Raw genomic sequence first — 12520 nt, forward strand, 5'->3', positions numbered from 1 at the left:
GGGAGGATTGATATAGAACACATTATGTTGTCAAGTATATGAAGAACATACAATTGAAACAAATTCCATAACTTTAATATAAGCTTAAACAACACCTTAAGTGTGGTTTATAATAGTAACTATGTCATGGTGTTTGACAAGATCCAACCCAAAGAGCCATAACAAGTTGGTTATCACGGTGTTTGCCAAAATCCTGCCCAAAGAACCATGATAACAAGTCTACCATTTATAAGATCGCCACCTTACAATGGTTACCTTCTGTCTGTTCGTTATCATGATTTTCAGCACTCTAGGATAACAATTTAAGGAAGTTTGTCATGATAATAGGTCTACCATTTATAAGATTGTGATGTTACAATGATTACTTTTGTTTATATATGTCAATGAAAGATTGCCAACTTTCATTACATATCATATCAACATCATGTAGTAACTCACATGATATCCACCATGAACCAAGTCAGAGGGTGGACCCACCAGAATTGCTACTAGAGGGTGGAACAAGGGTTTTCACCTCAAACTTCTCTCTCATAGAGGAGAGCACATTACGAACAATTTCACTTAGAACTTCTCCTCATAGAGAAGATATCATCCACAAAGGATTGCATGTAATGTCCCCATTTTAGTAGTTGACCAAGTGTGTGTGCGTTAGCCTTGTTCTACATGGTCCCGAGGGCTAACGAAGGGTTTAAAGGGATCCTGGAGTGTTTTGGCCTAGTCATTTCCAGTTTGGGCCAAAATGAAGTTGATTTACTCAGTTTCAGGCATACTTACTATTTTTAGTAAGTCGGCAGGACACAGTGCAGGTCAATTTTGGTGATTGGATTCGATACTCCTCGGTGAGAGCTTTCCGATGAGCTATCACTAGCATTATTCGGAGTTCGATTGCTAATACATTTTAATGCTTGAAGTTTTATTAAAGTAACATCTAATTTAATTGTAAACTATTAAAGTGTTACTTTAATATTTATTTTATGGTGATGTGCACCCAAGGGAGACATAAGGGGTATTTTAATGTATGTTTTATATATTACACATCTTTTATCCCACATTGCCCATATGAGTTGAGCGGACCTTTGGAAATAGAATAAAAGGAAGCATTTGTGGCTTCATTAGGCAGGTTGAATATGAGAAGAAATTGGTGTGTGAGTCGCAGCTCCGTTCTTGGCATTTGAGGACGTCTATCTTCTCTTGTAACATTCTAGACGTCATTCCCTTGGGGTTTGGCCTTTGGAATTCTTTGTTATTGGCTTCATTATCAAGCAGTTTAGTTGCATTTTCGGCTACAGGCAGATTTGGTATTTTGCTCATATCTTCTTCACTACTTGTCCGACGCTTATGAAACTAAAATCAGAAATAAGTAAAAAACACAGGCTAAGCATTTATGTTTGAGCATGCGACAGGGGTCTTATAATTTTCACGATACCAGAGCAAGACAAAATAGGATTTCAGACTTGCAAAGCAAACAGTCTAGTACATCCGTACAGGTGGACATTGAATCCAACCATACAGACACAGAGGAGATATTCTTTGATCAGGACAATAATATGGGTGATCGAGATGACAGGAATACAGGATTAGGCGGAGGCAGAAATGCTGGTCCAGATCAGGGGGAGGTACTATTCAAACAGTTACTGGATACATTAGAGCAGGGGCAGCGTATGCAACAGGAGCAGAATAGGCGAATGGACATGATGTTGCAGCTCATGGCTAGACAGATGGGTGTCAATATTAATCCAGGTGATGCTAACAACAGAAACAATAACAACGAGGGAAACAATTACAACGGGGGAAACAATAACCATGGAGGCCAAGGCAACAACAATGGTCCTGAGAATAACATTAATGGTAATAATGGACACGACAACAATGGGAATGAGGTTGATAACTTTAGACACGTTGCACGCCCAACGCGGACTGCGAGCTCGAGACCTCTTCTACCCACTTTCCCACCCAGAGATCCGGTTCAACCAATAAATGAACTGCAGATTACCGAGTTACAGGATCAGTTCAGGAGGGACTGGGAGGCTAGTGGACCGGAGTTTCAGGCAGATATTTCCCTTAGAGATTATATGGACTTGAGGATGAGACACATGCTTAAAGCAGGAGGGAGGAGTCAAAACTTTGAGTTGAGGAAGAAAATTGGAAAACTTTCTTTACCTTATTATGATGCTTCAGGGAAGATGACTGCACGAGCTTGGGTGCAGAAGGTAGATACATACTTGCAGCTAAATCCTATGCCTGAGGAGGAGGCTATCAAGTATGCGGCAATGCACTTGTATGGCGTTGCACATGAATGGTGGCGTCATGGCATGGTGACTTTGGGGGGCATAATCAGATTACATCCTATGAGGAATTCATCGAAACATTGATTGAGAGATTTGACACTAAGGATCCTGAGTTACATTTCAAGGAGCTAGCACAGTTAAAACAGTCAGGTTCTGTGGATGCTTACATTGCCGAGTTTCAGCGCTTGTCTGTACTTGTTACTGATATCTCTCCTAGGAGATTGGTGGTGTTATTTTGTGATGGTCTTGCTGATCCATTATGAGGTTGGGTGAAGGGACATGATCCACTCACCTTAGCTGAAGCAACTAAAAAGGCACGAGATTTAGCCCCTTCGGTATACAAAGGAAAAACCATTCAACAGATTCTTCCTATCGCAAGGACAAAGACAAAAAGCCGTTTCAGAAAGAGTATAGCAAACCCAAAGAAGGATCAAAGGGACTAGACAATGAAACCTTGAATGAACTTCGAAAGAAGCTGTCCTTCCGTTGTAGAGAGCCTTGGGACTTATCTAATAAATGTTCTCTCAAGGCTAAGGCAAATCAAATGAAGTATTTTTCAGCAGAAGAGTCAGAGTCAGAAGGGGAGGATCAGCACTCCGATTCAGATGAGGGTAACACTATAGAGGAGAGCAACATTCCTAAGGATGATAGATCGTTGGCACGCTTGATAGGGGCCCAAAGGGCAATCACATTTAAGGTCAGGGGTACTATCCAGGGGTAGAAAGTGATATCTCTTATTGACATTGGGGCTACACATAACTTCATACATGCACAGTTGGTAGCCAGGAGAGGGTTACAAACAGAGGAGCATGATGGGTTTAGAGTCATGGTGGCTAACGGTGATAAGTTATTATGCACTCGGAAGATATCTAATCTTCGCATCAGGTTTGGAGATGGCTACGAGTTGGAGGATGAGTTCTATGTTGTGGACATGGGAGATTATGATGTCATCCTCGGCATGAGATGGATGGCTTCACTAGTTGAGTTCACACTCAATCTAGCGAAATTGGAGATGAGATTCCAGCATGAGGGCAGAACTGTGGTACTTAGAGGACTTTCAGATGGAGGTTGTAGAGTAGTGTCCTTGAGGAGAATGCAGAGACTTTTTCGTCATGATGACATAGAGTGGGCGGCAGAGTGCTACATTATGCCAACTTCACCAGAGCCACAAGAAAAGAGTCATCCACCAGATATCCAGAAGATACTTGATAGACACGCTAAAGTATTTAACGATATTCCTCATGGGGTTCCTCCTGACAGAGGGATGGAACATGTTATTGAGCTCGAGGAGGGAGCCAAACCAGTTATGGTTACTCCTTATCGTCATCCTAAGAAACACAAGGATGAGATCGAGAAGATGATTAAGGATTTGTTGGAGATGGGGCATATCAGGCCCAGTAAGAGCCCCTTTGCTTCAGCAGTAGTATTTGTAAAGAAGGATGGGACGATGCGCATGTGCGTCGATTACAGGGCACTGAATAAGAAAACAATTAAAAACAGGTATCCCATTCCTAGGATTGATGAGCTGATTGATGAGTTGCATGGAGCATGCTTCTTCACCGAAATTGATTTGCGATCCGGATACCATCAGATCAGGATGAGAGCAAAGGACATTGAGAAAACAACCTTCCGATGTCACTATGGCCACTTTGAGTTCATGGGTATGCCATTTGGTCTAACCAATGCACCTGCTACATTTCAAAGTTGTATGAACCAGGTATTCAGGAAGCAGTTGAGGAGATTTGTCTTGATCTTCTTTGATGACATCTTGGTCTTCAGTAAGACTTGGGAGGAGCACTTACATCATTTGGAGGAGGTGTTATCTATTTTGGAGAAAGAGTCATTGTATGCCAAGGAATCTAAATGTGAGTTTGGCATGACTGAGCTCCTTTACTTGGGGCATATCATTAGTGCAGATGGCGTTCGGGTTGATCCCGAAAAGATTAGAGCTATTGTAGAGTGGCCTACTCCCAAAAACCTTACACAGCTTAAGGGATTCTTTGGTTTATGTGGTTTTTATAGGAGGTTTGTTAAGAGATTCTCACAGATTGCTACACCCTTGACAGATCTTACCAAGAAAGGAGCCTTCGTGTGGACATGAGCAACACATAGGTGTTTTGAGCATTTCAAGCAGGTAATGTCTTCATGTCCAGTTCTAGCTCTACCGGATTTCACGAAGCCTTTTGAGCTTCATTGTGATGCATCAGGTGATGGGATTGGAGCAGTATTGATGTAGGAGAAGCATCCCATTGCATTCGAGAGTAGGAAGCTCCGGGGAGTTGAGAAAAGTTATTCTGTCTATGATCGGGAGATGTTGGCCATAATGCATGCATTGGCCAAATTTCAATCATATTTGGTAGGTGGACGTTTTGTGATCAAGACTGATCACAACAGTATTAAATAATTCATGAGCCAACGTGATCTTAATGACCGGCAACAAAAATGGGTGACTAAATTGCAGGCTTATGACTTTGACATAAAGTTTGTCAAAGGTAAGAAAAATGTGGTGGCTGATGCCTTATCTCGGAGACCTCACTTATGTGCTCTGGCAGAGATTTCAGGAGATTGGAGAGATCGGATTATAGTAGAGTATGTCGGAGATGCTTGGGCTTCTGGATTGATTTCAGGTACCATATAGGATGATCGCTATGAGGTGATAGATGGATTGATCAGAGTTCAGGACAGGGTTTATTTGATTCCGTCATCGCATTTGAGAGAGGTGATATTGAAGGCATTTCATGATGCACCCACAGCTGGACATTCGGGGGTCTTCAAGACCTGCAGGCAGATCCGAGAGCGCGGTTTTCATGGAAAGGGCTCAAGGACGATGTTCAGAGGTATGTCAGGGAGGGTGTGGTTTGTCAACAGAATAAGGGAGAGCACACATTTCCTGCAGGTTTATTACAACCCTTGCCCATTCCTGATAGGAAATGGGAAAGTATTTGGATGGACTTCATCACTGGGTTACCACGAGTACAGGGAAGAGATTGCATCTATGTGGTGGTGGACCGCTTGACAAAGTTTTCTCACTTCTTTGCTATTCCGTCCACTTACACAGCAGCACAGGTGGCAGATCTTTTCTTTAGAGAGATATTCAGGTTACATGGGCTGCCCAGATTCATTGTCAGCGACTGGGATAGTAAGTTTATGAGTGTTTTTTGGCAAGAGTTGTTTAGGTTGTGTGTTACAGATCTTACACCTAGCACTAGTTATCATCCGCAAACAAATGGGCAAACAGAGATTGTGAATAAATGGGCGGAAGGATATTTGAGGAACTATGTAACTACACAACAAAAGGCTTGGATCAGATGGTTGCATATGGGAGAGTATTGTTATAACACCACTTATCATATGTCCATCAAGATGACTCCTTTCATGGCACTCTATGGTTATGAAGCACCTAGCTTCATGGCTTTAGTTTTGGGGAATAGTAGAGTGCCCAAAGCCAAAAACTTATTGCAGGATAGTTAGGACATCCTGAAAGTGCTCAAAGAGAATATACAACAGGCTCAGAATCAACAGAAATTGTATGCTGATCAACACCGAATAGAGGGTAGCTTCGAGGTAGGGGATATGGTTTACTTGAGGCTACAACCATATAGACAGTCATCGCTCAAGAAGAGCGGAGCTGAAAAGTTGAAACCTAGATTTTATGGTCCCTACAGGGTGATTCGCAAAGTGGGCAAAGTCGCCTATGAGCTTGAGCTTCTAGAGGGCAATCGAGTGCACAATGTGTTTCATGTGTCTAGGCTTAAGAAAATTGGTCAGAGTGTAGTGCCTTCTGCAGATTTACCCCCTTTGGATGAGGAGGGGAAGCTTGTGTTAGTACCCGAGGCTATTCTGGACACCAGAGAGAGGAAGCTTAGAAACAGGATAGTGAAGGAGTATTTGGTCAGATGGAAAGACTTGTCGGAGGAAGATTCTACATGGCAGAGTGAGCAGGTTATTCAGCAGGCTGGACTGAGATTGCTTGAGGACAAGCAATTTCAAGGGGGGCGGACTGTAATGTCCCCATTTTAGTAGTTGACCAAGTGTGTGTGCGTTAGCCTTGTTCTAAATGGTCCCGAGGGCTAACGAAGGGTTTAAAGGGATCCTGGAGTGTTTTGGCCTAGTCATTTCCAGTTTGGGCCAAAACGAAGTTGATTTACTCAGTTTCAGGCATACTTACTATTTTTAGTAAGTCGGCAGGACACAGTGCAGGTCAATTTTGGTGATTGGATTTGATACTCATCGGTGAGAGCTTTCCGATGAGCTATCACTCGCATTATTCAGAGTTCGATTGCTAATACATTTTAATGCTTGAAGTTTTATTAAAGTAACGTCTAATTTAATTGTAAAGTATTAAAGTGTTACTTTAATATTTATTTTATGGTGATGTGCACCCAAGGGAGACATAAGGGGTATTTTAATATATGTTTTATATATTACACATCTTTTATCCCACATTGCCCATATGAGTTGAGCGGACCCTTGGAAATAGAATAAAAGGAAGCATTTGTGGCTTCATTAGGCAGGTTGAATATGAGAAGAAATTGGTGTGTGAGTCGCAACTCCGTTCTTGGCATTTGAGGACGTCTATCCTCTCTTGTAACATTCTAGACGTCATTCCCTTGGGGTTTGGCTTTTGGAATTCTTTGTTATTGGCTTCATTATCAAGCAGTTTAGTTGCATTTTCGGCTACAGGCAGATTTGGTATTTTGCTCATATCTTCTTCACTACTTGTCTGACGATTATGCCGCTTTGAGGGAATGGTATTACAAAGGTAGTGGACTGATTGAAGGACAAAGTATTGTAGCAACAAGTTCGAAAGCATGGGCTGGAGTATTATGTCAATACTGCTGAAGTAATTAGTGAGTTGTTAAATCTGCCATGTATTTGGTTTTAAGAATTCTGAAAATAACATTTTATTAGCAGCAGTTCATTTCCACTTGGCATATTATTGTAGTTTCTTTCTTGTTTATGTTATATGATACCAATTCCATGCACAAAACCCAACAAACAAATAAACGTTTGATTTCCGGAGTTATAAGGGGTTTAAGACGTTAAACGGAGAAATAAGAGGTTGCATGCAAACTGTTTGACAAAATTCCTTTCAGCAAATTGGTTTAGTTTTTTGGGACATCCAGGGGTGCCCATTACATTGCATCTCAAAATTTCTCCCTCTTAACAATGATCCTAGGAAGTCAGGTGCTGTAGTTACTCCCTTTGAGACTCTCTTCACCCAAGGATGGCTCTCGGACACTCCCCGAATCAGATTTAATCTTTCAACCCTCAATGATAAGTTGTTATTCGTCATGATGTATATAGGGGTAGGTCCATCAAAATTATGCAATCACATACTTGTATTTCTACTCCCTCTAAGTATCAATCTTCTAAGCTTGTGCATTAGCTTTGAAGAAGTGTCATACTCCCTCTTAATGTAGAAGAATCTCATAATCTCAATCATCAACAATGTTTGTTTCAAGGGCCTCATTTTATCCATCTTGATCATAAGGGTCTTCAGAGCTACTATTATTAGATTGAGTGTGCACAATATCTAGTAGCATATGTAAAGTACCAACTTTGTTTTCTTGAAAGAAAATCCTTAAACAAAAGGGAAAAGATCAAGGGAAATAACCTTTATAGTATATATAGAATTACAAATAAGAGAGATAAAAATTAAGAATACTTATTTGCACATGAATATTCTGAATTGTCTTCTTAGATTATTTGAGAATGGAACATCTCCCCTCTAAAGTAAGTTCAAGTGGGAAATGGAACATTGACTATTATTCCTCCCACAATGTAAAATTTTCACTCATTCTTATATTGTAGAACAATTTTATATCAATTATGACAACTCCTTTCTAAATTCCAACTTGCTCTTTTCGCCACTTGAAGGTCCAAACATTCATTTAGTTTTAACAGTAGAAGTGAACATGTCCTTCCTTACATGTATGAATCTGTAACTCATATGTTGAGTTTCATTCATCAAATAAAGACTCGTAGATGGTTCAAATGAATTCTTAAACACTTCATTAATGTCTCATAACAACTCAAATTTTCTTTGTTCATACAAAGGTATTTTCATGATCTTTTGATTAGACCTATATTACACACATCTTGCAGTCTGTGTATTCAAATTTTGTATCATTGTTGAATATCATATGTTGATATTATGTAGACCTGTGGTAAATTCATGAATCATGGTCCTGTTGACCGATACAATTTATTGATCGCTAGAGAATTCATCTCAGCATGGTTTACTCAGTTTGAATCAATATGATCGAAATCCCTGAAGGTTGATTGAATCATATCCTCTATCTGCTCCCTCTTTTTCAAGGTTTCTTGAAATGTCTGTCTCCCTTTTGAATCTCAATCTCCCTCTTTTTCCTGAAGAACATTCTTAGAAGAAAAGATCAAGGCACATAGCTCTTATAAAAATAAAAGAGAGACTAAAAAAATAAATAGTTTATATATTGGTATAAGATCATTTCAATAACATAGATAAATATATATATATTCAATATTTTAATTTATGTCTCCTTATATTATTTTCTTATTAATAAATATATGACGTTGATGCTTTTTAAATATACCAATATTCATTCAAAGCATATGAAATATAAGTGGTAACAAGCATTATATAATATAAAAGTATTATTACCAACTCCAACTAAGAATCGTTAGTGATTATATATATAGATATATATACTTCTATTGTCATTTCTAATCATATCTCTTAATAGTATTAGATCTTGTATTTCAAACTATAATATTATAATAAAATAATAATATGCAAGAAACATACCACCTTTTTTTTTTCTTTTCTTTTCAGTGAGTCCCTCACATGCCTGACCCATGCCTTTCCAATGGAGTTGGCGAGGTCAACGTGCCACGTACATGCTGATCAATATCTTTATGTGCCATGTCAAATTGGTCTCCTTGTACCTTAATCCATTTTGTGGGTGCCTGTAGGTGAACCTGGCAATATTTTTCCATCGGTGTTATGAATTTTGATTTCTTTCGAATTCGCTGCCCCTGACTTCACAATTCGGATCTCTGGTTCGATGCCTATTGGGAGCTTGCACTTTTTGATTATTTGACTTTTCCTTGTGATGACCCATTAAATGGGCCTTGCAATCTTCTCATTGTTGTTATCGTGCTTCCTTGGGGTTTACTGCAATCTTTTTTGTATTTTCTATTTATTCCCATATTTTAAATTTTCCTTCTGATCGATAAGAGTTGCCCAGATAGGTGGTGAGTATGATAGCCCTTGTCAGGAGCCACGTCAAATGACCTCCTCTGATTTGCTCATAGGTTGATATAGGGTTAAATGCTTATTAATTTTTCATTGAATTTTTATATATTTAAGGAAATTATTTCGTTTATATCTAGTGCATTTGAAAGCATCTCACTTGCGTTTTGCAGACATGCACCCTAACTTGGAATTGCTTCCATTGAGATGACACATATTTGAAGTATCCTGACAAATTACGAGTGTGAAGATCAACTGGAGTTTCGTTATAATTAAATATTACAACACTATAAATGTCCCTGAAGATAATGTCTCTTTATTCGGCACATCATATCAGACAATTTAAGCATGTTCTCTACACCCCATCTCTTCAGAATTTCTAACCTGTCATTTGTCTGCTATGTTACCTGACATTAATGTACCTTCTTTATGTAGCGCACGTTTATCATCTGCATATGTGACTATTACTTCTTAGTCATTATTTTGAGTTTTCATTTCTTCTTATTCGATACTCCTCTCCTTTTGTATGTGGTGGTTGGGTATCTCTAGGTGGAGCCAATCACGACTCTTATTGATTAATAATTTCTTTGTCTCCATTTTCATTGCATCTTTCATCGATTCCCGCTCATAGCAAACAAAGAGTTTGACTCTGTCAAAAGGTGTATTCACAATGGATAGATTATCATTAAAGTGAATGTTGACCTAGATAGGTACTCAACACACAACAATGAGATGGACAATGGTAGTACCGACCCACCCATATCTTTGGCACATTTGATATTTAACACAATCGATGTGTGGGTTTTTTTAGGGCTAGATTGAAATTTATGTGTTGCACATGTAAGTCTCTTATCTTTATTTGAGTACGCCTTGACTCCTTTTATATTTTCTTAAGTCACTTCCTGACGTTGGTCTTGTTCGCCAATGCCCCTTATATGGTCTATGTCCTTTGCATTCGTTCTTATCGCCTTTCATAGGCGTGGACTTGTGTGTAGATAGGTTGAAGTCTATGTAGTAACAATTAATTCTTTCATCTCTTTGATATCCTCTTTGTTGAGATTGATCTTTAAAATTGCATGTACTTTTCGTTTGTTTTACTTTGCCTGATTCCAATCACCGTTTCTCCATATATCTGCAAATTTTGATTCATGAATTTTATTTTTAGTAAGGTATTATCAATGAGTTTATAGTACAACAACAATTACTATTAGTAGTCATTACAACGATCTATGTTTATAAGGAACATGTCCTGCAGATTTAACCTTCCAATCAGTTATGTCTGACAACTATGTGTAGGATTCCAAATCTTATAAACATAGAATGTAATGTTCGTTACTGCAATATTTTAAACTCTGCTTCCTCTATCAAGTGTTGCACTTCTAATTTTTACATGGAATGTGGAACCTTTGTCTTATCTCATCCCAAGGTGCTTTTGGTTGTTTCTTACACCCAACATTCATCCGTCTAAACATCAATTTTGTCGTCATTTGCAGCCTATCTTTGATACCATGTTAATTTATAGGATTGTTTCTGCAAATGTAGAATCATAGCCATTGTTATTGATGATCTCCAAATGCAGATTTGGATCTCATATAAATATGAGAGGAGACATGTCTCTATGGTGTAATCATCATTTAAATTATATTAACATGAATTATACATATACACACACACACACACACATACATACATATACACATACAATAATCTATATATGCATTATTGTAATATTATTAACATGGGTAAGTATATATAGGAAATGATGATTACCAATAACAATAATGTATATCAGATCGAATCAATCCAACTAAAGCTACAACTTTATCAACAACTTTTCATCTGACATCTTTTGACCAATCATTAATGTGAACTAAAGTTTAGTTATGTTTAATTTTATTTTTTGTTCTTTTATATTTTAATTTATTATTAAATCTCATATGAGAAAGGGGATATTACAAAGTCATTGAGGTTGAAAATAGCCTACTTACTAACAAATGTGGTTACAATTGTCTACAACAAGCAAAAGAATTGATAGCTCTTTCATGATGATCAAATTGCCTAAAAATTGCTTAAACATGTATTGAATTGTGATTTTTTGTTGAAAACTAGTTGACAAATCGGGAGGGCCAATTTCTACATAAAAATGTGATTATTGCAGGTGGAAAATAGTTAGCAGCAACAGTTTGCGATTGCTCACACTCCCTTGCAATATATGCTTCTGTGACTATAACATGTGGTTTTACTTTGCGCAAACATGTTTTGAGTAAAACGGTGCCAAAAATTGTGTCATGCCTCTTCTTGAAATCAACAATTAGAAGTTTCAAGAAATTGGCTTATAAATGGAGCATCATGGGATACTACAATAATTATAATCTTTCTGTAAAAAAACACATTAATAGGATTAACTATTGTTATACACAATTCATAGAATGACTTTTACAAGTCTAGATGCCATCATATTTGTGCATGCATTTCCTTAGCAAACCATCACAACACATCCTAGAATTGTGTAACACACAATCTCTGCATTTTAAAACTGATTTATGCACTTAATATAATGCCATATCGCTCACCTTTCTCCACTAAAAGAATGGCAATTTTTGGTTTGGAATGGATGAATATTTGTGAGTGACATATTTGGAGATTCATGTGCTCTAGAAAACCCTTCGATTCTTTGTTGTGGCATGAATATAGCACTTCATGTTTCCTTTGGGTTTTCGAGATTGAATAGAATAATCAGTTTTGAGCATGTTAGACAATTGTTTGAGGATGGAGGTGAAGGTGCATGGTTTGTGACTTCGATTTCATTTTTTTGGATGAAAAAATGTCTTTTTATTTCTTCTAGAGTAACACTTCTTATAAAAATGTTTCACATCAAAAGGTGATTACAGATCAAAGGTTAAGACTATGACCGTAACACTTGCAGATCTGTTTATTATCTTTCATTTTCTTATTTTTGAGATTTGGGTCTCCATTTCATGATGAAATTAAAAGA

At 38.0% G+C, this 12520-nt stretch overlaps 1 protein-coding gene across 1 annotated transcript in view; it reads left to right on the forward strand.

The window, feature by feature from the left end:
* Positions 1 to 12520, forward strand: part of EMB2795 (condensin complex subunit) — a 104118-nt gene that overhangs the window by 68842 nt on the left and 22756 nt on the right. The gene's annotated exons all lie outside the window — the stretch shown is intronic.

Source organism: Cupressus sempervirens, chromosome 3, assembly GCF_028749045.1.
Source record: "Cupressus sempervirens isolate cs-2001-9-10 chromosome 3, ASM2874904v1, whole genome shotgun sequence".
In the NCBI taxonomy this organism is placed as follows: Eukaryota; Viridiplantae; Streptophyta; class Pinopsida; order Cupressales; family Cupressaceae; genus Cupressus; species Cupressus sempervirens.